We start from the raw sequence: 27089 nt of genomic DNA on the forward strand, positions 1-27089 counted from the left end.
TGTGCAACCCACACCAGCTTCAGCCCCAGGCACCTGCTCCTCCAGCTTCTTCTAGGGCCAAAAGTTAATTTTCCTTTTCATCTTCCTGAAATGCAGCCTTTCAGAAAGGTGAAGAGAGGAAAGGGTCGGGTTTAGTTCACACCCTGCACTTGCAGTGCCTGCTGTGCCCAGGTCTTGATATAAATTATCTTTCCCTCTGCTCATTATGAAGTTCCCTGCCAGCATCATTTTCCATGCCATTCACTTCTTCTCTTTTCCTTTGCCAGCTCCAGCTTCTCTCCTGTGTTAGGTAAAAGTTATTTATCCTCATTTTAAAGGTTCATTATAATTCACTCTCTAATTATTACCTGTGATGTACAATCCAGGGAAGGACCTGTGCACTCCTGCAGCACCCTGGGATAGCAGGTGACCATTTATTTCCTGTCCTTTGGTTCTGCTCCGTGCCTTTGGCACAGGGGGATGGACAGATGGCCCTGGGAGCCAGTGCTGAGGCAGTAAACCCCTTGGAGGGGACACAGTCTCTTGCCACAGGCCTGAAAAGTGATTTGCACAAAGTACCCACAGACTTCCAGGCTAAATAATAGAAGAAAAGAAATAACAGGGAAATAAAGGAGAAGAGTGGATGTGCAATAAGCCAATATTTTCTGATTTCTGCAGAAAATGTTACCCCAGTGACGCCGCACGCTGATGGATGAGAGAAGTAGGGCAAACCAGGGCGTTTTTTCCAAACCTTTGGCAGCCATCACTTCTCCAGAGCTCAGAATGACACACTTGGTGCAGCTTATGAGGCTGGGGCTTTCTGAGCCACCAACACAAAAGATGAATCCTCAAACACCAGGCACAGGTGACAAGATAAGAAGCCCAGCACATCATCTCTAAGATATAAATGGATCCACCTGTCAGCAGCTACTTTATAAGTGAATTGCTCCCAGTTATGCTAGGAACAGCTTTTAATGAAACATGGTTTTAAAGTACTACAGAGAGGAAGAAAATGTGCAAAGTAAATTCCTGATATAATGAAAATTGAAAAGAGTGATAGATTCTGCTGTTATAATTGGCGAAGAGAATGAAGGGTTTTGATAGAGGTGACAGTGGAACAGCTTTTGGGGTATTATTTGGCTGGGATAGCAATCTTCTCATCATGTGTCCAGCCTGTCCCCAGAGGTCATTTTCAAGGTACATGTTCAGATGAGAAATAGCAGTGTTATGTGACAATTTTCTGATGGCTGCAAAGAAATGTTCATTATGTTGCCTTCTTGCCACAGAAGGGACCAGCCATGTATCAGATGGTGGGAAGGGTGTCAATGAAAAACTGGAGTTTAGGTATTCTGAATTTAAATCCTTCACACAGTCCACACTCAGCCCTTTCTCTTATGACAGGAAGTCAATGAACCCATATTAAGTGGCAGGCAAGTATTTTTGCCCCCAATTTCTTGGGGGTTTTGGTGTGAGAGAGACGTGGATTGCACAGGTGGCCCCACAGCTGCTGAACGCAGATCTGAGGGAGAGTGACACATTTCTTTAGGCAACGTCTTACAGCTCTCCCCCAGCCTGGCTGCTGCAAGACACCACGTTTGTTTGGCAGTCACCAGTGTTACAGCCTCAGAGAGGGGGTTTAATAATGCTGAATTTAAAGTTATTAGAAATACCATGGCTTTCACAAGTACACAAATATTGAATTACTACATCTCTTTGAGATGGCTGAATTACGAGTAGTGTTTCATTGACTGATTTATATTGGAAACCCACATTTACAAATTATATTCACCAATAAACTCGGCTTAGGTATGACACAGAAGTTATTGCTGTTACTTGGGAAATGTTTTCTGCTTTGGCTTTTGTTCTTGGGAATGCTGCACACCAAACAATATATTTCCCACATGAAATAGCTTCCCTGAAACATCTGCTGCCAGAAAGTTTGTCTGGAACTTGCAATGATGGATGAATTTTTGACAGGTAATTGCAATTCAGATCAGATGCAGACAGATTTAGTACCGAGAAGCTCCCAGTTTATTAAAATCACCATTGATTTATTTAAGCACCCCCCTCTCTTTTCAGCACCATTCAGAAATGAATCACTTGGGTATGGTGTTCAGGGCTCATCCAGCTGCTCGTAATATGAAATACATCAGTTCAGCCCAACTTTATCTATCTCTCAGCACTTCTGAAGGACCCATCACCACAGTATCCAGTCACCACCAAACCTGACATCTACAATTAGTGTAAACCAAAGGAATTCTCAAATGTGGATTACTTACATGGTTTAAACTCCTCAGGCTTACTAAAGCAAATTGTCAGCACTATTCATCACACCTATGAAAATTATGTTTCTATTACATAGAAATATAATCCCAGTACAGCTGTTTTGGGCTGTGCCAGCTTTAGACAAAGGAAACTTTCATTAATCTCCTTAGGTTCCAGACAGAAATGACTGATCACACGCAGACATCTGATTTTAAATCCATGTTGACTTGAGTAATGTTATTGGCACATGGTACTTCCACCAGTCCTCAGTGGACTAAGCCAAGATTCACTGTACTCAGCTCTGGCTGCTCTCAGACAGATTTCCATCAAACCTTGTGAAAAGTTATACATTAACTTTCTTTGCAACTCACATCTGTTCTGATAAAGGATTAGTTATGCATGGATAGCAGCCATATGACCTTCAGCTAATTTTCTTATACCTTTCCCAGACTAAGCAGAGCTAGGGAAGTGTGGGACGTGCTTGGAAAAGAGCCACAGAAAGTTGAGGTAAAATGAACACGGCAAATGCAGACACTTAAAGCATCTCTACTTGATTTAACCCAGCATTGGCATTACAGTTATTTCAGAATGGCCACTGAAGTGACTCAAGGAGAAGGATGGCAGAAGGTAAGAAATGATATCATTCCTTGAAAACAACCTAAAAATACACAACTGCCAGCACCTGCTCTGAGATCCCAGATTTCTCTCCTGCTGTGGGCACAAGCAGACATCAAAAGACAAGTGAGACCAGAGCAGTGGTGCTCCTCTGAGTCCTATTCCACCTGCCAATTACTTCTAGCCCAGAGGGCCTTTCTCAGCCAGATGTAATTTTGTGCATTTACTGTCAAAGGTAAGTACCATTAGGCTCGTGTGGATAGAAGTGTCTCCTCCAATCTGTTTGTCGTTTAAAGTCTATTTGGAATGCTGCTCTTGCCCTGAGCCACGGAGGGTTTCTTTTATTATTCCATATGCCAGTAAGTGTACTTAAAGCAGGAACCTAAAGGCATGGCTACTTCAGAGCAGGTAGCACAACCTCTTACTGAAAAGAACAATAAGACTTGTTTTAGCAGTGACTCTCAAACTGGTTTAGCTGTTTGCTGGAGGGGATGGTGGCCACATGAATGTTCCTCATGTACATGCACCAGTGAATGACAGAATATTAATGCCTATAGAAGATCCATATAATTCCTGCCACCACAGAGGCTTAGGTGATGCCTTTGCCATTCTGTCCACCTCCCTCTTGCTGTCCCACAACATGGATTGAAGTGGCTGGGATTACTCCATCCAACCATCCATTCCTTGGCTAACTGTAACTCTCACAGGTACAGTGTCCTTAGGACCTGGTCTGATGGGTTTGAGCCCCGTGGTTCTGATTTCTAAGAACTGACCCACCTGTCTGTGCCAGCCCAGTGAGTACAGTTAGGAAATGGTGATTACTCCTTACTCTCCTACAGTGAGTAGAAGAGGAGAGGAAGGAGTCATGTTTCTCCCAATATTCATCCTCTCTTTAATTACACGGGCTGCTGCAAAGAAATCATTCTCCTGCCAGAATTTTCCAGGTATGAATGCTCATCGATCCTTTAATGACTTTGGATAGTAGATGTGAATTCTCTCTCTCTTGCTTAAAAATAGTGCTTGAAATCTTTAGTAAGCTAATATTTTAAGGAAAGAGGGCCCACAGTGTCTCTGACAAAGCTGATTATAGAACATCAGAATGAGGATACACCTCTATTAAAAAAGTTTTATAGGGAGTGAAGATTTATAGTGGTGTTCTGCTGATTCATAGAGAGTAGATATGGAAATGCATTTCTGGCAGCCACTCAGTGATGAAATATGTAGCATATAATGCATTTGTCTGTAAGACAAATATGTGTGTTGGCTGATTAAAAAAGATATACGAAGTTGTGAAAATAAAGAAGAGGAAATTATTCTCAAGAACAAGCCAGCTAATTATAAAACCAACAGGAAAAAAATTCTGTTGAGTAACTACAATTTTTGCTTAGCGGGAAACTTTCAATATTCATTTCTAATGTACTTCATATGCAACTTCAGTATCTAATGACCAGTATAAACTCTGAATATTTGAGATGCACCACTCTGCTGGTTCTAGGCCATTTTCAGACATGTGCCACAGCAGGCACAGACAGGTGGGTGAGGGCTTTTTAACAACTTTTTTTTAAGTTATCATCAGAATCCATCAATCTAAGAAGCAATTTTTTCAAGAAGAGCAGTTCAGCTTCAACCATTCAACAAGTGATAAATGAGGTTTTTCAAAACCAGAAGTGTCTACATGTGTTGGTAAGGTAATATGTGAATGCTGATGGATAAATGTCATCTGCCTTGAGAACACCAGATTTCAGCTTGGCCTCACACGAAAATTATTTGCATTTGTACAGATGTGCTGATTTCACATGCCTTTTGGACAACAAAGTACAAATGCTACAAAACAGATTATCCCTATTTATGTTTAAAAAATAAATGACTCAGTTGCTCTGTCAGGTTCAGAAACTTGAAGCGATTGATGCTGTTTGAGAAAAAAGTATCAGGGTACAAATCATCAAGCTTATAATCTAAAATTTCTCAAGTCCTTCTGCAAAAATAAGACCAAATTGTGTCATGGGTTCAGGCACAAACTCCTGAGAAATGAGGGCTTTGGAATCTGTAGATTTCCCTGAGACTAAATGGTTCCAAACATATTCTCCAAAGTTTCAGCTTTGCTAAAAGGAGAGACAGTAGGTCTAGATAGATCTTTTAATCCAAAAAGGAAGATGGGCTGATACCTCAGAACTGGCAATATTTCCAATTCTTTTCCCGGTTCTGTTCTGCTGGGTTTAATGGAATGCACAATGTTCAAAGGATGATTTGCTTTTCATATTTCTTTTTTGCATTTTCTCTTCTATCCCTTAAGAAAAAGAAAGGAAAAGATAAATGAAAAGAGGGAGAGGGAGCGTTTGTTGCTTTGTGGCAGACAAAAGAGAAGGAAAAAAAGAACTGTAATAAGGAACACACTGAAAATAGTTACAAATTTCTGTGAAGTAGAAGCAACTAATTTTAACAACTCCTATATGAAACACTCTATGTTTTCTTTGCTTATCCATACCTCTTTTATCTTGTTAGGATGGGACATAAAAACATGTGGTGCTAACCAAAACTACAGAGCAGCAAAGCAGCTGCCTTACATTGCATTTACTTTCCAGTGAAGAATTCTGAGGTATTTGCAGCCCTTCAGGAAAATTCCCAGTGGCAGAGCTGGTAGCAGAGCCTGTCCTGTGTTCAGAGGATCAGTGGATGCTGACTACAATGAGGCACAAGATGGAATTATTTGCTATTCTTCACCTCTTAGATTGCAGGGGACAATACTCAGCTTGGAGCCAGCCTGGGAATTTGTGTGAGGACCAACCCTGCAGTGAGGCACAGCAAACTGGTCAATCCCAGCCTCTCCCAAAGCTGCACCAAATCCACGCTGTGAATATCCATGGTCATGGCACCAGGCATTGTTCTTTCAGCATAAGCAGCCATGAACTGAAGTTATCTATTATTTTGACCTTTCTCATCCTCTGACATCACATTCTCCCCACTTTACTTGCTCATGAAGCTCTTCCTTGACCCCTCCCTCAGCCGAGGGCCAGGGTCACCTTTTGAGCTGCACTGCCCTTTGCAGCTTCCCCTTAATTTGATCATTCGTGTCCATTTTGTAAAGTTCACATCCAACAATTCTGTTTTCTTCTAAAATCATGACAGAGCCCTCCTGCACAGTTGTTTACCCATGACTTCATTCAAGTCTGGAACTCGCCTCTCCCTGGCTCTTAGGCATGAATGATCCTTAGGGTCAAATCCACTTGGGCATCATTCAAGTGACAGCTACTCCACTAAGGAGGACAGGACAGGACAGGACAGGACAGAGGAGGACACAGCAGGACCAAACCCCTTTATTGCATGATGGTTTCTACATCTCATAAGAGAGGTCACAGGAGCAAGGTGCAAACACACAAACCCAAGAATTTCTCTCCTACTGAGAATTTGCTGGTCAGCTGGTAATTATTCTTCAGCCTCTTATTAGTGGGGATTAGAGGCTGGGACTTTCTAGCTGCACAAAACTCTTTGTTATACAAAATATTTTAGGTCCTGCATTTAATAGAGTTTTGCTCTCTCAGTTCATCTACTCTGAGAACCTGTATCTGTACTGTATCTGTTCAATGCCCCTTGTTGGCACCCTCTGGATAATATAAAGATTCAGCAGCTGCAATTCCCTGTGTCACAGCTATGTCTCCTTTCAATAAAAACAAGAAAGCTGCGCCAAAATCCTACAGAAACCTGGAATAAGTTTTAAGTGGCATGCTTCCTTTTTTTTGCTACCATGGGCCCTTGAATCCTACCATGTTACAGGAACATGCACAAACATTGCCCAGGATGGACACCCTTGCTCAGTAATTGCATCCTCTTATCTTCTTCTTTAGCCTTCCAGTGATTTGATTTAATTATCCAGCCTACTTATTATCCTGCAGGATATCCTAGAGGAATCCCACCAGATAAAGAAATTGTTTTAACACCATAAAACATTAACACAGCATAAAATATCTGAGCCCAGGGCAGAGGTACAAAGCAAACTGTGCATACACATACTCTGAGTGCTTTGGTTCCTCTGCTCTGCTAAAGAATAAACCTATTTTCAGTTGTATGAATTGAGGGAAGGAGGTTTTGATGCCATAGCCAATATAGATCAAAGATGAACTCATAATTTGTATGATTCTCCTTACACGTACAATAAGAACAATTAAAAAAATGAAATACCAAGCTGTGAGTCACTGAGGTGGTACATGAAGGTTTCTATGTAATTCCAAATATTTCTTGTAATCAGGGTATAGTAAATAGTTGATTGAAAACAACAGCTAAAAGCCCCCAAACCTTTTGTCATTTATACCAGAACTAAGCACAAGAAGGGATCTGTAGCTCTAAACCTGTCCTACTTTTCTTGCAGAGCCCAAAATGTACACAACACAGCTTTCCAAATTAATGGGACTGATCCTTTTTCAGGGTTGTCTCATTAAACTGTACATTATTATAATAAAAAGATCTTGCACCTTTGATAAAACACAGCATGCTTTGTGATCATTTCTATGTATAAAGCCAGAATTATTTGAAGAACAGTAAAAATTATTTCAAAGCTCTAGGCTGAGAACAAATCCATCTGATGTCACTCCCTTAGAAGTTGTCCTTCCCTCAGTTATTGTTAATGGTGGTATTTTGAGCAGAATAATTCACATTACTCTGATGGTTATCCAAAAAGGACTAGAAAACAGAGGTTTAGTGAAGTATTTGACCAGGCAGAACAAAAATAGCCAAAGGTATTAAATGTAACACCCCCCCATCCCTCATGAGAAATCCAGTGATCTAAACTGTAAAATCACAGGAAGATGCAAAGGAATTCAGAGACTTCATCACAGGCAGCTAAAACCCATCAGCTTCAGAGACAGAATTAAACCCAGGAACATGTCTTGACCACATCACCAATGGACTTTGCCATCAAGTCCTAAATGAGAAAGATTAAGAATAGGTTTAAGTTGAACAGTTTGCACGACAAAGAAGAAAACCTAACCAAGATTTGCAAATAACATTTTTATATCCAGAATTCTGTTTTAAATATCATTCCCCTTATAACTCTTGACTGCAAAATGCATTTTTTCCCAAGTAGAAATAAATAATTAACCAAGTATTCTTACTGAGAAGCTAGTTTGATGTCCATGGAGAAATCTGGGCTATAATTTACAGAAAATAGGCTACCTAATAAAAATTCATTACAGAAGTAACAGGATTGGAAAGGAGGAGGACGGGTCATTTCTCACAAGGAAGTGATCCATTACTGATTCTAATGATGTTAAAAAAATCAATGGTTTTCCTATTTTTGCCTTTCCTAGGCTGATAGCTTGATACTTTTTTCTTCTACCTGTGCTTCCACTCCCCAGCTGATGCCCAGGAGCACCGTGTCCCTCTGGGTTTGTTCCCACTTTGGTGGCACCACAGAGCCGAGATGGAGGCGGGGTAGCAGGTGCCTGGCTCCAGCTGTACCCCCCAGGGAGCACCCAGAGCCACGGAGACACCTCAGAACTCTCAGGTTTCCATTTTCTCCCTGTTTGATCTCATCTTACACATGACAGGAACAAAAACCTGCCCAGTTCTCCCTATCCCACACCCTGCCAGGCCATGAGGCCTTTCAGAACTTCAATTACAAACTACCAGCAACTGTGGAAAAACCAAAGGACTCTACTACAAACTGTACTAATTTCCTCCTGCATTTTAAGCCACTGGTAAGGATGGAGGTATTTTAGGGTGTTGCCTGTGTTTCACATGCTGCCAGCTGTGGGAAGGAGTAAAACAGGTGACCATGAAATGGTATTTGTAGCAGGAACAAACAGAACTAAAGAAGTTAATATGGTTTTACGTAAAATCTAATAAAAAACCTCAAAATACAACAAAGCCCAGGTAAATTTACTGCAATTGGAAAGGTTAGGAATATTAGAAAAATTATATAAAAGGCTAATAGAATATAATGATGTCATTTTAGGTGCCTCTTGGAGCTTGTCCTTTAAAATACAGCAGCATCATAGATTTGGAAGGTCAGGAGGGAAAAAAAAGGCTCCATGTAAACCATCTCCTGTTTGTTTTCCCATCTCACTGATCTCTGTTTTCTGTGCAATGACTTCATGAGAGACATCAGCCTGAAAAGTGAACTCAAAACTCCAGACTCAAAGAGTCTGGATGTCATGGGATGGAAATCACAGCTTGGGTTTTAAGTTTGCAGTTACACCAAAGAATGAAGCTTTACAGTCATGGAAATCAAGGAGGAAAAGAGCACAAGATCATGACTAGAAAATGAACATTTCTTTCTCACTATAAACTTGTTCATCAGGCAAGTATTTCTCCTCTAGTAAAAATTAATACATGCTAAAACTGCAGGGAGTGCAGTTACACATCATATATTACAAATAATGCACCACCCCTACTCAATAAGGTCACTGAAACCAAACTTCAACATTTCACTTTAATACAACTTGAATAAGCAATCAACAACATATAGTAATGTTAAATCAAGATGAGCCACCACATAAAAAATGATTTTTTTTCCACACAGAGGAAAGATGAAGCACATCTTTAGCAGCAGAATCATGAGAATACCTTAAGCACTCAGTGTAAATGCAGCCCAGGTCGTTTGAGATGCACAGCTGAGAAGGACAAGGCCAGTGGGTGAAGAAGAGCCTGCAAAGGGCCTGGGCCAGCCCTGCACACAGGGGTGAGTGTGAGGTGCTGCACAGCTTCACTGTTTGAGGAGCTTGTGGAGACACTGTGGGTTACAGCTACAGAAATGTTCCTGGCACAGCCCAAATACTTCCTGCTCCAATTAGTGTGACAAACCAATAAAGATCTGCAGCAGGTCCCTTACCTAAGCACTGGGTTGGGATCAAGAGGTGACTTTTCTCCCTTATGCTCCTTTTCACTTAGACAAGATGTACTGCAGCTACCAAAATGATGAAGGAAAAAAATCCTAATGGGCAAAATGCCCAGAGCTTGTGAATTACAGAGAATTACACTGACTTTTGAAGTAGTTAGAGAATGGCAGAAGGAAAAAGATCTTCATATTGAGGGAGTTTAAAATAGAAAAAACCCTATGTATCATCATTAGTAACTATTTTTATAGCAGTTTGTGGGGGGCAGGAGAGGGGAGGGATGCAAAAGGCCCCAGCAGAAGCTGAATGAAGGGTAAGAACTATCAGCTCCCGACCTACTGAAAGGTTTGAGGTGAAGCAAGTATGATTTGCATCCCTTTCCTGTCATTCCACCACTGCTCCAGGTGTTGTGTGTTTTCCCTTTTGTCCTGTCACTGTCACCATACATCAGCAGAACCACACTATGATAATACAAAGAGCACCTCATGCACAAGTATGGTACAGTCCTTATGTCTTCAGATTTTGTTGCATTTATGCTTTGAAAAACAGTCACATATTGCTTCCATGTATTTTCTTTTATTCTGACAGCTCCTGATTAAAGACAATTCAAACTTCTCCAAGTTGGTCAACAAAGTATTCTCCCTCATCATTTAACAGAGATTCTGCTATGAAATAGCAGTGTAAATATGGCAGGTCATTTATAAGAGTCTCCAGTCTGTTTATTCTTCATCTCTTTTTCCTAGATTTTTAAAGAAAGTGCTCACTATAACATCAAAACATTTGACAAACGACCAGATACTAAAAATGCCAAATTCTGATCCAGTTATAATCAATATAATCCCACAGAAATATTCCCAAAGCTTTTATAACAATGCCTGAGTTCAAGGTGGAAAGACTTAAACAAAATCCAGTCTTCACATGCTAAAACCTACACTATTTGATAAATAGGGATTTAGTTCCAATTAAACAGACGATTAAAGAAGAAAAAGCTCAGAGAATAATCAGCACTAATTATACTACTGCTGCTAGTGTAATTAATCAGTTTTGCGACCTGCAAAATTGAGATAAGGAGCTACAAGATGTAGAGATGAAAACTTGCCATGTAGAAACTGTGGATCATCATTATCCAAAATAACACATCAACACTAATTGCTCCTGGGGGCGGGTTGTGTTTTGCCCCTTTCTCTCTGCTGCTCTGCTCTCCCACACTCCCTGGCCCATGGAGCTGCAGCCACTTCAAATATCTGCAGTGACCTGAAGGACAAGGAATATTAACCTAATACTGGCATTCACACCCATAGCTATGCCTCAAAGAACTCCTGTTGTTGTTTATGAAGCTATTTTTCAAGAGCATATAAAGTTCTCTCACACCACGAGCCGGTAAAATAAACTATAAAAATAATTTTACAGTGACATGAAAACTATAAATCACAAAGACAGAAATTCATGGATGCACCTTTATCTACCGTGCTGCCCTTGAGTCCTCCTGTTAAGCATTACATATAAGAATACAGCAAATGGTCTCCAATAATCTGTGATTTTACATATTAGCTGTAAAGGGATGGAATAATGGATCAGTAAATACTGTTCAACTCAATTGTGTTTCAACATTAGTTTTAAGTTGTCCTGGCCCCGCAGGTTTAAAAAGTACCCTTAGCACTACTTCAAAGTAGTTTTTGTGATTTAATTTCATATTTATGCCTTTACTCAGCTGCAAGAGATGTTTCCAATAAATAAAGAGAGCAGCTATGAATCTTCCATCACAGCTGTAAATTCCTGCAGCAGGCTACATTTTTAGTGATGCAAAGGCTGGCGCTCGTGGGCCCTTTCTCGATAAATACATCAATGTCCGTCTGAAGCCCCTGGTGGAAATATGGCTCCAATTTTTTTCTTAAAAACATGGATCAATCATTGTTGCCCTTGCCTATTCTTTTCTGTCAAATCCTTCAAATGTGCTGGAGTATCTGTAAAAAGTTTGAGAAGCACTTTGGATACATGCCTTGCAATTCTACTGGACAACATTTCACTTGGGTGCAGCTCTTGCTTTCTTTGAGCTGTGCCAGGAGCCGGCTCCCAGGTGGAGCTGAAGGTGAGAAATGGCAACCCAGCAAGTTCAGCAGAGTTCATCAAGCAGTGAAGAGCCTTTCCTGCCTGCAGAACACCCCGAGATCTCCCCGTGCCTCGAGCTCTAGGTTACATATTCTGTATCCAGGGAAGAAAGAACAGAATGTCCTACCAGTAGACACAGAGCAAAGGAGGTTTACACATTAAATCATCTTTCTAATTTGGTAACATTTAGAATTTTTAATTAAGTGAATAAATGAGAATTAAATTACCAATCTACTTGAGTAAAATTTACAAAGTAAAATTTCCTGGTTTACTGCACTGGCTAAAAATGTTTAGTCAATTTATTCTTTTTTTTTTTGTTAGATAAGTAACCCTTACAAAAGAAACAAAAGCAATTCCAGACCAAGGAGATTACTGGTAAGCCAGTAAGAATTGAACACTTAATTGTTTAATGTGGTATTTGGGTCTTGCTCACTAGCAATGAAGGAGGGCCAGCATCTCTTCTGATGTCCAAGTCTCTCATCAGAGCTGTATCAGTTAGCAGTTGGATTAAAACATAACTCCTTTGAAACTCCAGAAGTTTGTGACTCACTGGAAGGAAATTGCAAAGGATAGATAGGTGGGAGGAGTGAGCTTTCCCCTCCTGTGAAGTTTGCTACTTGAGCTTTTTTGCCAGTGACACACTCATGTCCACCTGAAATGTAACACGAGGAAGTGGCTTTGATCCTTTTTCTCTAATGATCTGCTCAGTCAGAACCTTGTCATGAAAATGTGACAACTACCGTCTTGTTAATGCTCACCTTCTGGAGGAGCTATTCTTTGAACCAAAGTATCAAAGATCCTCCTTAATCTACTTTATGGGAAAGTCTCTATTTTATGGCCATATGCAGTAAAAAATACCAAGCCTCACAGTACTTCAAGTCACAGCATTGCATAGCTGAAGCCAGCCCAGTATAACCCCTCAGTGACTGCTTGGACATCTTCAAAGATCACAAAACCTGACAAAAACTGTTTGCAAAGCATTGTTATCAATAATATCTTTTCCTCGAGGAAAAACCCAGACTGATTTTTTAAAATGGAATTTCTTTGGACTCATTAAAAAAGCAATCACAACACTGAGCAGGAACCAAGTGTCAATATAACAACAAAATGCTCAAAAAAGGCCAGTCTGCACTCCAGATGAGGCTCCTTCTGAAGGAGATGCCCTCCCCGAGGCAAGAACCACACGATGGGGAGCCTGAGTGAATCCCTGTCTGCCTGGCACAGGAGAAACAGCCTCTGGGAAGAGACCCATGTGCCCATATGTACCAGGACATGGGGAGCTGATGGCCTCACATCCTGCTGGCAGGGCTGGACCACACTTCAGTCCAAGGGCACAGGGACTGGCTCCAGAATTCAACAGGAGAAGCCAAGAGCTTGGCTCAGCAGGACAGCTGTTACCCCATCAGACCCTGCAGAAATATCATTTGTTCCCAAGCCACAGGATCCACACACGTTCAAAGATCTCCATGTAGCAACATGAAAATGATTGTGACTTTTCTTGGGCAATATTGCACAGCACCACAGTCACTCACCTTCCTTGTGGGAATGAAAGAGCTCCTTCTGTGTCCTTGTCCCCACAGCAAGAAAAGTATTCCATGCACCCTCATCACTCCTCCTGGCTCAGTTATAGATACACTGATGTAAAATGTCCTACAATTCCAGCAGCATTCTACAGAAAGCAAATACAAGCAGGAGCCTCTGAGGGTTTTCAGCATGCCAGCAGAGGTGAAGCTCTGGAAAGGCAAAACTTTTGGTACCTTGCCTGGTCTGAGCCAGCCTCCTACAGCCCAAGCTGCCTCAATCAATGCTGCAGTGACAGATGGCAACATCTATGGCAGGTGCTTGGCGTTTCTAATGTCAAAACAAGCCACAGGTGGCTGTGCTCTATAGCATACAGGGCAGCCAAAGCCATGCATGGACAGCAGGGACATTTGGCCAGGCAGACAAATCTCACCTTTGTACTCAGTGCAGCAGCCTGGGATGATGGGATCCCTGCTGAAACAAAACTAGACTCACATCATGAAGAGGAAATTGCAAGGTCTTAGTGGACTTCTACCGTATTTCTGTTTTACTCAGCATCAGTTCTAAATATGCTAATACTGAATTGCTTAAGTGGAAGAACTTGAAATATGTAACAGAAGCATAAAAGTCCTCAGAATTCCAGATCCAGGCTGAGATTCTTTATTCACACCTCTCCCCTGCCTTCCCCCGCACCCCCAGTTGTCTGATCTTATCCATTATCCACAGCTTACAACATGGAGGGTACAAATCCCCAGTGCCCATGCATCCCTCTTCAGGGTCCCAGGAGCTTATGGACCTTACTTCAGTTTCTAGGTCATATTCACTGTTCACATACCAGGATTCAAGTCCAAAGTTACAGGAACTGTAGGAACAACACGCTTGTAAATAATGTTAGATCACTCTGGAAGTAAAAACATGGGGGTGTGTGCAAAAGGAAGCCAGAGAAGCGTCTCTAGGATGTTCTAACTCTTACGAGACACCTCACCCCTTGAGCCTTATTCAGCCTCTGGCTACACAAAAAATGATGGGAGTGACTCAGGGTCTAACACAAAATGGCAGAGTGACCCCAGAGTATGACACAAAATGGCGGCATGACCCAGGCCCTGCTCCAAAGCAGGGCCCATTATTGGCAGTGAGGTGAAGGAAAGGCAGGAATTTCTTGCCAGGAGCTGCTCTCGTGTCTCTGGCTGCTCCCTGGCAGAGGCTCGTGGCTGATGCTGCCTTGGCCCCGTGCGCAGTGACACAAATGAACGGCCACAGCTCCGGCCTCTGCAGCTCAAAGCTTCCCCAGGCCCAGCTTCCCTGAACATGTGGCAACAGGCAAAGGCAGGGAAGCCAGCTAACTTTGGAAATGCAGACAGGAATGTCTTCTTTTGTGCAAGAGAGAAAAACAAATAATAACAACTAAAATTTAAAATCAGGTAAATTTTCTGTTTCTCTGTACTTTTGATTCCAATAATACAAACAATGGAAGATAATATTCCTTATTAATCTATGTCATACGTTGTTATTTCAGACAGGTGTTTCTTCCTTCACAAAGCCTCAAATCACACCCCACCCCATTTCCAAGGAGCAGATGCCCAGGCTCCGGGACAGCAGGATGACAAGACAGCCTGAGAGCCAGCTGGTTTTGGAAATCAAGGTGATTTGGGATGGTGAGCTAAGGAAAGGGAGTACATGAACATCAGCCCACAGATGTGCTCAGTGCCCCAATGCAGACAGGCCAGGGCCACGTGACTTGTTCTGACTAACATGCCAAAATATACTCCAATAACAAACATGCACCTTCCAACATAAAACCTCTGTTCTCACCAGAAAACATCTGCCTAAATCATTAGTGATATACACACACACAGAGAAAAACTTTAATTAAAAAGAAAGATGTTGTGAAGAATGTAACTGCTACTTTACTAAGACCATAAGAAATTAAAAAATAGATGCCAGTTGATGTACTTGTTGACTTAAAATCTGTCCTCAGCTAGACCTGGAAGGAGGACAGCTGCTGTAAGGGTGCAATGAGGGCACATTTTAGATCACATGAGTTTAGATTTTTTCCTCTTAGCAGGTTAATACTCATGAAATTATATAACAAATCTGTAAACCAATTACCAAATGTCAGAAGGTGCCCTGATTAAAATACACACATCCCCTGGAACGTGCCATATTCACAAATTAGCCATGTGTTATTTATAGCTCCTCAAGGCACAATAATGAACAAAGTGGTAATGAAAACTGAAAGCCTGAATATCTCCCTTATGTTGGAAAGCAAATCCCATGAGACCCATCTGTAGCCCAAACTGTGGGAAAGAAAATATCCTTACTAAAGCAAACAAAAAACCTCCAAACAACCTTCCCCACCTCTGTAGTTTTGTATTTGTTATTTCATTTTTTAAATTGAGCTAGAAATTAAAACCCTACCATATTACTTCCATTCATTTACTCATGATGGTACTTCAAATTCCTTCTTTTATTCTCCAGCACCACAAGGTGCATCCCAAATGCTTCAAAGAGACAGAGTCCTCTTTATTCCTTGTTTCTGTCCATGTAAGACTCAACTCATATGCACACCAATCCCTGCCCAGGTTGCATGGTAAGACTGAGTTTTAACTCAAAACTCTGATTGCTCCCCATTCAAAACATGCATATTCACACCTACACTAGTTTATTTCTTCACTGGTTCAGTTTTTAACATCTACATGCCAATGTCTGTAAGGCCTTTGCTATGTTGTCTCTGCCTCTCTCATTTGCCCAAACTGACTTTTTACTGAATTTTTTGTCCCACATTTTTTCTGTCCATTACTGACCCAGGACTGTTACTGTGCTTCCCATGTGAGTTTTCCCTCTTTAAAAATAATATATTAATATAGTATTTTCTTCTTTACTTGTCATCTATACATCATATCCTATGCAGAAAAGCCTTTTGAACAAAGCTGTGGTAATTACTGTACTGAAATATTTTACACTCAGCCAATTTGGTGCAGCCAACCTGTAGCACTGTAAGACACAATTAATTCATCATGTTGTAATGTGAGTTCCAGCCAGCACAGAACAAGGATAAATGAAGGAGAATGCCTCCTTTTTTGGCACATGGACCAGTTATGAGGAACGATTGGGGTTTTTCATGGCAGATGCAAACACTACAGAACTGCCAAAAACATGTGAAGGTCTATCAGAGTATCTGCATGGCTCCAAGTCCATATTGATACAATAATCACTATCACTGCCTTTCCACCCCAGCTCAGTAACATCCTGGCCTTTCCAAAAGAGCTTCATTCCTTCCTTCCATCCATCCATCCATCCATCCATCCATCCATCCATCCATCCATCCATCCATCCATCCATCCATCCATCCATCCATCCATCCATCCATCCATCCATCCATCCATCCACAAACTATTGGCATTTTCCCTCCTTTTTAAAATCTGCCTCTCTGCCCTCCTGCATTCATTGCCTGTTCTCTCATATTGTTAGAAAACTTTTGGGCAGTTGAAAAATTCTTGGAGGCATCTGAAGGGGAAAAAAATCAGACTAGAACAGGAATTGCATCTTGATATTACTTGTGCAGATCTGACTCTCAGCCAGAGGGTTAGCAGATGGGCACGTGTTGTCAGAACATGTTCTGAGTTTAAACAAAATTACACTGGCTCTTGCTGGGCTGCTGCAGTAGCACAGTGACCTCTGGAGTCATCTCTACCTCTGCCCTGTGCTTAAAGGTGAACTGTGGTAAGGTTTAATTTGCTTGATCTAAAATTTCAGTGTATGTAAGAGATATGGATTATAAAAACAAGTCTAAAAACAAATATATTAATTAGTTTGTCATCTTCCCCAACCTCCTTTTCTGCAATTGTGTTTTTTATGGCTCTGGACTTTGAAGAGCTCAGAGATATACATTTAAAAAATATTCTAATGAACACAACCCTGTGACCTTTGCTTTTGAAGACAAAGGTGTAGCTGTAAATGGTAAAAACTCAAAAAGCACACCTCTGAAATACTTTAGTTTCAGCTGATTTCAGCCTCAAATACAAGGCAGGAGATTTCCATGGGAAAAAGTCTCCAGAATATAGTTCCTATGGAGATGCAACAGTTGAACACAAAACCTTTGGGGTTAGATTTTAGAGACTGATGGATATTTCAGGCTAAAGGCATACTTCATCCACCACTCCATTTTGGACTGAGTATCTCTGGGAGAGCTTTGGGCCTGTGGCTTTTGTCCCTTAAAGGACGAGAAGTGTCTCAACAACCCAGCCTGGTCAGGGCCAGCTACTGTGGGATCGCAGCTCCCTAGAGGGGGAATCTTGGCAGGAAAATCCCTTCATGCCTTCCCACACACCATCCATATCCTGCTGGCTCACACTGTGCCACAGGCAGCCAGGCATTGTTCATGCTTGGGATGCTGGCACAGACAGGAAGCCTCTCTTTTTATGGAGAGGTCAGAGTTCAAGTGTCTTAACTTTACATTTCAATTTTTTTTCTATACTATTCCTATTTTGTTCATTCCAGTCTTTTCAGACTGAATGGAGACACTGGGTGCTAAAGATGGCCTTTGTTAGCAGAAGCAGACTCTATAAGCTATTGTGCTGTTAATTTTTTTCAGTTATCTTGGCTTCCTTAATATCATTTAGCTATTTCTTTTCATTATGGGTACCTTATTCTGCTTGATTCTGTTTCACTTTGAACTTCCACTGATGCTGAGGATTTCACACTTTTTTAATCATACTGTGCAAAATGCTGATGGAATCTTTGTGCAGACTCTCTGGTGACAGAAAAAGGTTATTATTATCATCCCCCTTGAATTATATCTCCAGAAAGTTATGCACATGCTTTGTAGCCACTCATTTTGGACTGGAACCTGAAGAAATCATTTTGTTTTACTCACTACAAAAGCACTTTCTAAAAGAGGTGTCTTTCTAATTGTCCATTTCTGGAGCTGGTGCATGCATAATGCAGTGCTTTGAGGAGGGTTTGGAGTGATTTGCTCCAATTATCTGTACCTTACTGCTGGGGCTGCTGCCTGGCACAGAGGTGAAACCATCCACGCTGAAAGCAAAAAGTCTCTGTTAGATTTGGATGCAGAGTGAAAAGAATTTCATTCACCAAGGACAGTGACCAAAGAGCTGCATCCACACTCTGTTCCAGTCAGCCAGTTACTCTGTTCCTGGCATTTTCAAGGATGTTAAACCCACATGGAGCTTGGTGACCCCAATCCTCTATCTATAAAAGCAGAGAAGGAAGAGTGAGCTCGCTTTCCTTCCCTCTGAACAGTTTCCACACTCCCATTAACTCAATCTGCTTTCTCTCTGCTATCCCACCCTGTCAACAATCTGTGCCAAGGATCAGCAACTGCCCAAATTAAATGGCCACTGACTACTATTATTCAGAAATTTTCTTATGTAAGCAGCAGGTTCACCCAGGGTACTCCAGCCAGCCACACAGCCATTCCCCACTGGCACACAAATAGCAGCTGGATATTAAGACATAGTTGTGATATCCATATACTGCCCATATGCTCACTTTGGAGAAGCTGGGGAGGCTGTGCCTTGGAAACAGGGTTAAATGAAATGATTAAATAAACCAGAAAAAAAAAGCTGTCTAATGAGTCTACTGGCTTATTGTGCTCCATATTCCTAAAAATTCACTTTGCAGTCAGGTCACATGGGGTTTGAAGCATTTTCTGCCTTTAAATTTTCCCTGCCACCAGAAGTAACGTGGGGATGTTTTTCAATAAACAAATCTGTTCTTTTCTCTCAAGGTTTGTGTACACTCTGAGTGCATTGGTGACATCAGATTTTTCATCAGGGAAATGAAAAAATCCAACAAAACCAACAACTCACATTGCTGAAAACCCAAGAAGCCAAGCTGGCTGTGTCTCTGAAATATGGTATGACTGAAAAGAAAAATAAAATAAAAATACCCATTCAGCACAAACTGGGAAGTGATGGAATGAGGGCTTTCCTCCTGAGACTATATCCAGTTACCATCCTTCTGAGCATGGCATTATCAGTTTTGCACTGAGGATGCTCTCAGGCCAAAATTTAAAAGGTGACTGACAAACACAGGAGGCCAAAATGAAGCAAAAAGAATCACAAAGAGAGCCTATGGAAGAAGCCTTCTGTAAAACATGAGGGACCCCTGAGCTATATTTGATTATTTTTCTCTTTCTGTCCTCCTTAATTCTCTTCTAGTAGACAATATTTCCTATCCCCCTTCTCTTGAATCTCTACAACATGCAAAGTTGGATGCAGTCAGGCTGAGCAGTGTAACAGTGCATTAGACCTGCTGAAGCTGGGAGGCACACTTTCCCTGAATAAAACCCATACTTCCATAAATTCCACACAGAATCTACATTGCAAAATCTCACAACATATGAAACAGATCCCTGGATCCATGCCATCACCAGCCCTGCCCATTACAGTGTAGGGCTGTTTGGAAATAGAGCTCTGGGAGCACAGCTGGGACACAAGTGACATTGTTTCCATTTTCTCATTAAGGCCTCAGTGATGCAGTCTCATGTATTTATCATATTCTGCAGAAGCCTTTGGAAAAACCTTGAGTCCATTACTTTCACTTTTCCACATGCTTTTAGATGATTGGAAAAGAGCAATGCTTCCTTCCACCTGCAGAACAACCAAACTGCTTCCAAGAGAACAATCCTGTCTACACAGCCTCTTCATTCTGTGTGTTCCTCCTGCCAGTAGTGAAACACTCGAGAGAGACACAAACAGGAAGTAACTCTTCTGCAGGAAAAGCCCATCCAAACCACGCTGCCCCTTGCTCATACATTATACACTCTCATAGTTTAATACTGTTACTATTTCCATTAAAGATTATCAATATTTCCAGTAAAGATGGGCTGGAGACAAACCAGGATCTAATTATTAATTATATTTTGACCTGCATGCCCAGATAGGTAGGAAAAAATGTTCATTCAAGAGGAATTTTTCTGTAACTCCAGCAGACCCTGGATTTCCCACTGAATGTTTTCATTTTCAGCTGCAATCACCAGAAATAACATTAATAACTTTCAGTGCAGTGCAAAAATAATTAGAGGCAGAGCAATTGTCCAGCTTACATGCTTATGCTAAGAAAAGACTGAGAAAAATCATGCAAAGCTTGATAACCTGAGGGGGAAAAAAACAAACAAGCACAGGGGTGAGGTCTAAATCAAATATGAAACAATCTATATTTTCCATTAAAGCCATTGTGGAACTCGGCATTTTGCAGAGGTCTTGATTGAAAACCATGGCAAAGTTAATGGGTTTGACTCAAATGATCCTCAGCACTTCAATAAGAAACAAGGAGAAAGGAAGCCCACAAAAGCAGAACTTGAAAAGAAACATTAGTGCAAAACCATACAACATAACAGAAACAATTTAAATTACTCTAGAGAAGAGTATAAATTACCTTGTTCTCAAAACTAGAGGGAGATTCAACAGTGCACAATCTCATTAGAATTTCAGCACTGTATTTTTTTAATAAACAGCATATCAGTAAGATTTACCAATATTGTTTCAATATACTGAAAGCTTTATTATTTATTCTTTGACATGTGGTACTTTTCTAATTCTTTACTTTTAATAAAAAACAGTAGAGATGTGTACTAGACTTCATTTTTTTAGCATGACTGAATTGAAAGCTAATTAGCACATTCATATCTGTCCAAAATTCCAGTATCTTTTGTACTCATATTTTTGGGTTCCTTTATGGTCAGTTTAATTAAATTTGTTGATAAAATAGAGGCAGAGATTAAAAAAAAATAATAGTTTAGGCTAGGTTTTTCAAAGGCCATTAGTAGTTAGAGCCCATTAGACTAAAAGAGGGAATCAGACCAATAATTTCTAGGGCTTTTTTAATGTTACCCTTGAAATTTTAGTATAATCAGGAAAGAACAAGGAGCAGTCATGATCCAAAAGAGTTTCCTGTGGTCCAGGGACAAAAAATATTGCTGAGGTGCTGAGAAACAGGAGTTCATGGCTGCTGACAACCTCTTACAGTGGGTGCTCTATTTCAGAAGCTGTGATTTCGAGAGGAAGCAAAGTGGGTCATAAATGCTACTGATAGCTGAAAATTAGGAGATGAAAAACACTTCAGAACATTAAAGCGTGGTAGGTCTGATTACAGCAATCAAAATGCTATCCCCATTTCGCTACAGTTGATCTTGAACAGCAAGGTTAAGGAAAAAAAGCCAAAAAAAGCACCATGTGATCCTAAACTGTGCAGTATGCACAAATGTTACAGTCCTGACAGGGAGCTACACAGGCAGTTGTCCCAAAAGGTAACGTGGTATTTATCTTGTTTTGTGCTGTCAACCAAAACCATTCCTGCTGCCTTAACAGGAGTTTCACTCCTACCTTATGGTCTGAGTCCTTGGTCGGTTTGCTATTGAGGACTGACCTGTTTCCCACAAAATAGCTGCAAATCCAGTTGCATGCTTAGTATCACCCTGAGGTGTGTGAGTGTGTAATCACTGGACTGTCATGCCTTGGTCCATGACCACAGCAAAGCAGCATTTGTCCCAAGACCTCAATTCGGTCTCTCATGACCATGAGCCAGCAGTCTGTGTGCTCCAGTGAAAAAACCTTCTCCTGGCTGCAGACACGACAGTCCAAGGATCACTGCATAAACCTCTGCACCTTCCCCACAAAGTGCAAAACAAATCTATAAATACACAGTGACACTAGCAATAAAAGCTCCAATCCAACCAGCCCCCACTGGGCCTCTGGAGCAGTAGGGGACAAGAGAATAAACAAGAGATGACAAATGTTAGGTCATTCCCACCTCATGCCAAAGTAACTCCGTGCTGCTGCCAGACACGATTCCTCTCTTCCTTCTGTCAGCTGACTCAGCAAGCTCGTCCCAATTCATCTGGGAGCTGTGCTATGCTAATCAGCTATGGAGGGGTTCAACAATACATCAAGTGTGATCTATTACAGGCACTAGAAAACAAACAAACCAACCCACAAAGAAAATAAACAAACCTGAGTACCAACAGTAGTACCCAATGCAGATTAAAAATACAAATAAACAAAATTACTTCATGTGATTTAAATCCTACTCCTCAGGGATGAGTTGAGCATCAATGTGCACATGCCTTGTTTATTATCCTGTAAGCTGAGAACTGAAATAGTTCTATAGCAAATAATTAAGACAAGACTTAATGATATGGAGTGTTGATTGCCAGCCTTTTAAAAACTGCTCTACCTGCCCCTATTGCTAAGGAGGTTTGTCCAATACCCAGGTTCCACAGCTCTTTCTTCAGCAGAGGAAGCCACTGCTGTTCAACCCCAGCTTTTTATTACACTCTTCCATTTCTTTAAGCAGTATAATATAAAGCCTATTTCCAAAAGTGAAATAAATAATGGGATTGAGATAAACTCTATGAAAAGGGAGGTGCTCTGCAGTGCCTCTGAGTGCCACTGTCTGGGAGAATCAATGGGAGTTATTTCCATTCAAATACCCAGAAAGCACAGAGTGCATTAGCAGTTGCTTTAATCATCTCTCACACAATAACCATCACTGCTGTCCTCTGTGTTCAGACTGCTCAGACTGCCTCCCTTCCCTTCCCTTCCTCACTGGAAATGTTCCATCACACAGCTTCCCTCAGGTGCACACCGAGCACAGCAAGCAGAGCTGTTTTCCATTTTATACTTTAGGAATTTCTGCAGATTTAGCAGTGTTAAAACAGACATTAAGCTGCTCGCTCTTCTGATTTTTCTTCAGCTGTGAAGAAGTCTTTAAATCTCTCAAATCTGACCTACTGAGCTCAGTCATTTAGTGGCATAAACCCTTAAATACGAAGTCAACCGATACTTTGGATGAGGTGTCAACAGTGTATAGGCAACAAGCTGAGTAATTTAACTTTTAAAAAACCTTAATTCCTTCTTTACTCCAGAAAGATCTCTTGAACCTTTTTCACAGCTTTCTATGGCTCTTTAAGCCACATCAGCAGGATATGCAGAAGCTTATAGATATAGCAATTAAGTTATAAGCAAATGTATGCAAAAACAGAGTGTAAGAACATTTCAAAAAATAGACTTTTCAGAAAATCAATAAATTTTCACTGAGGTACATCACCCAGCATCATCATCAAATGTATTTTACTAAACCAGTAAAATACAAAATACATGCAAAAGGAACCAAACCCAAACACCACCGTGGAAAGCAATTATATTCATTATGAACCCACAGGGCCATTTCAAACAGCACAGCTTTTCACAAACAGCTTCAGTACTCTTTGGAGTCCCATTTAGATCTCAGCTCTATCATTCTGCACTTCCATCTCTGTATACTCAAAATAATACTAAGAAAATTCTAATTCCTGGGGGAAAAAAATGGGATTTTTGTTTTACCCAGGCTATGACTAGCATTATCTTAACCTGAGGTGAAAATACCAATGAATGAACATTTCCTTAACTAACTTCATTCTCATCCTGGTATTACAGTGACCCTTGAGGAAAGGAACCTTTTTTTCACTGGCTTCAGAAGCAGCAGGACAGGAGCACCTACTGGTGTCTCTAATGAAGCTGAGAGATACTTCCTGCAGTTTTTCAAGTAGAAAGCTGAGATCTCCCTTTAAGAGCAAGTATTACAGATTAGTATTTCCTTCTGAGGCACACAGCATTTTACAATGGAACTTAATGAAGGAGCTCTAAGGTATTTCCTGCAATATATTTCCATAAAAGAAAATATAAGCCAGTAAAGTTGCTCATGTAAGCATTGAGGATTTAAGGAATTACTTAAACAATGAATGCATGAAGCTGTTAACCTTCCTGGAGAATTAAAATGTGCTCCTACGTGATGAACCAAAAGCAGCAAGTCATTTCAAATCTGCAGGATTGATTTTATACATGTGACTGAAATATAATTACAGACACATAAAATTGTGTTACATCTGGAGAAAACTAGACCAGATTTCTACACCATGAGCACACCTTTGCAACAGCTTTTATTTGGTACATTTGTTACCTCCTGGCAACAGTACAGAGTCAGGAAGGTTATAATGTGCTAGTTACCTTCAAGTGAAGGCACAGTCTAGTGAAATTAGCTATTTTTTAGTTTTATTTCATTCCAATATTCTGCTGTGCTGGAAATATTAGGAGGATCAGCATGACTAAGTAAAATTTTGCTCATGCACAGGTTATTGCATAAAAGCAGTAGCAAAAGAAGAGCCCTGATACCAGGCTAAGCTGAGTACAGGTTATCTCTGTATGTCAGGTATTTAATGGGAAATGTTAAAATAGGAAAAGCTTAGAAAATTTAAAACACTTTCTCTCTGAAACAGGTCACAGGAATGTTCTCTGTTTAAGGCAGCTGGAACACTGATCCTGTGAGACAAAATAAAACATAAAACGGTTCAAAGAATTACCATGCATTTTAAAAAGACACAAAACCAAAACCCAAAGAGCAGAAATGAGGACAATTAGAGGCATTTTTTCCACTCACTGAAGTGCCCTACTACTTAAGGAAGCCCTTCCTGGTGTCCTTTTGCATCTCCCTGGTTTTGTGTGTCCCCATCACTTCATCTTCCTTTGGCATCATCATTATCTTATTAGCATCAAGGTGTCACTGTCAATTAGGAACTGAGGTCTTCAGGATCTCTGAAAGCAGTCACTTGGCCATCAGATAATACCAAAATATCATTACTGTAATATTTATCAGTTTGGTTTTTGAGGGTGTTTTTGGTGGGTTCTTTTGTTGTTGTTTTTTTTAGTTTTTACCAATCTGATCAGCTCCTGAGACATGCTCATTTATTGCTAATGATATCACACTGCCTATGTAATCCCTACACAATTAATAACATTTTTGTATCTGCATGGAGAGGGTCGAGAGCTCCTATACAAATGCTAATTAAACACCACGGTAAAGAGATGTGCAAGTGCTCAGGGCTGTATGCAAACAACAGTTCACTGGCAGCTTCTAGGACATCAAACAATAACAAGCTGAATTTTGAAGTAAACTGAGATGCATTTTGCTGCTCGATTGAAGATCTTTCTGAATGACCAATTTAAGTATTTTTCAACCCCTTCTACTGAACACAAGATAGATGTACCTGAACAGATGAAAACCTGGGCTACCTCTAGAGTTTAATGAGCGCCTCTCTGTCCCTAATGCCTGTGAAAACTCTGTAGGGATGGAGACAAATGATTATTTGGAATCAGCTCTGAGTTGCATCCTGTCTCTCAGAGCACTCATACAAGCAGCTTTAGAGCAAATCCTTAACTGAGTACACCAAACACAGAGTACACATTTGCTAGAGGAATGTGACAACAGCACAATCAAGCTCCTGATGTACATCACCACCCACAGACACACAACAGAGCTGTAACCTTGGTGTGAGGTCTTGGAAACTTTCCCCTGGTGAAAGGAGACCAGGGGCTGGACTTTGAACATGACATAGACAGAGCTGGCTGTTAACTCCCTCTTACACCACTTGATTTCTCATGGATTTGACTGCCAAGTCTCATCAACACAGGAGCTCAGATTACACAACTCACTGTCAATGAGCAGACTGCAGCAGGAGATGATCAGGACTGGGGCATCAAGATATGGCTCCAAGTTCTCTGTTTCTGTTCAGAGAGGCCAAGCTTTAGGGGTGTGAACGTGCATTCAGGAAGCACAATGCACAAACTGAGGCAGCTGCTGTAGTAAAGGCTTCAAAATGTTTCTGTTTGTTTTAGCACAGCCTTATATCCAATTTTATTAATTCTGCTTTTAAGAGATCTGCCTAGCTCAAGCTGAAACTTTTTGTACTAAATCTACCTCTGAGTGAGTCCATTCCTCTCTCTATCAGATACAAAGAGGAATAATTACAGTCACAAATACAAATTTGCAGTAATGTTAACACCAATCTGCTGGTGGGATTATAGTGTTGGCCTGTACATCAGGACATGGGGTTTGACTGCAACAGCTCAGAGATGGCAATAGTGAACAGCAGAGTAAAGGGTGACTTAAACTTCTCTACTAAAAATTTGTCTGACACCAGAGTGAACAAGGGCTGGTGAAACAAATACTTAACTCAGCACATGAGGAAAAGCCATGTCCTGTATTGAGCAGGACCGGATTCTGCCTAGGAGTCAGCAAAGAATAAAAGGCACCCCAGAATGGGAGCAAGGTATTAGCCTGAGAAGTTTTGCATGAAAAAGGAAAAATAAGGGAAAATAAGGATGGAAAATAAGTACAGGAAAACAATCTTTTCTCAGCATAGAACATTTCAGTATCAATGCCTATTTTATAAGCACACACCAGAATTTGTTTCTTAACTTTCACTGGTTACAGTTGTCCACGGTTAGCTACACATATAAACAAAATCCATGGGGAGGAAACAGTGTAAAAAGACAGATAAAGTAACATTTGCCCCCTGAAATCACACACCTTCAGTTGGAAGGGAAGCTTTTAGCACACCCACATGCTGCTAACAGCATGCTCTTTTGCTGCCTGATCAACACATCCCCCAAACCAGACCCCTCTGCTTTGGGGGGCAGGAATGGGAGCAGGAAGCTACCTGGAAGTCCCATGGTGTGATCACCTGGCATCCAGCAGCTATTTTCACACTGTGAATGAGGGCTCCTGGCTATCTGGCACAAACCTTCCCCAGCCCTCTTCTACACTGAGCACTAAGTGCATTGTAATTCCAATATTCCTATTCCCTGGTAACAAAATGTCATTCCTTATATATGTCAGGGGTTTGGGCCAAGGCATACTTGAAGCTTTTGCCTGCAGTAACAGGTAATGCACAAACCCAGCTCTTGGCCAAATCTTCCACAGTAAACAAATTTG

At 40.9% G+C, this 27089-nt stretch overlaps 1 long non-coding RNA gene across 9 annotated transcripts in view; it reads right to left on the reverse strand.

Annotated features, from left to right (window-relative positions):
• The window catches only part of LOC148224095 (uncharacterized), a 58884-nt gene that overhangs the window by 15632 nt on the left and 16163 nt on the right, over window positions 1–27089 (reverse strand). Inside the window, exons 5-6 of one of the 9 annotated variants that reach the window (XR_015803463.1) lie at window positions 5025–5146; window positions 348–573 (exon numbers count right to left, since the gene is read on the reverse strand). The exons of 7 other annotated variants lie outside the window; for them this stretch is intronic. This is a non-coding gene — a long non-coding RNA (uncharacterized LOC148224095). The remainder of the gene's footprint in view (window positions 1–347; window positions 574–5024; window positions 5147–27089) is intronic. One more of the 9 variants, XR_015803464.1, reaches the window with a different exon arrangement.

The sequence above is a fragment of the Sturnus vulgaris genome, chromosome 4 (genome assembly GCF_052056855.1).
Source record: "Sturnus vulgaris isolate bStuVul1 chromosome 4, bStuVul1.hap1, whole genome shotgun sequence".
NCBI lineage: Eukaryota > Metazoa > Chordata > Aves > Passeriformes > Sturnidae > Sturnus > Sturnus vulgaris.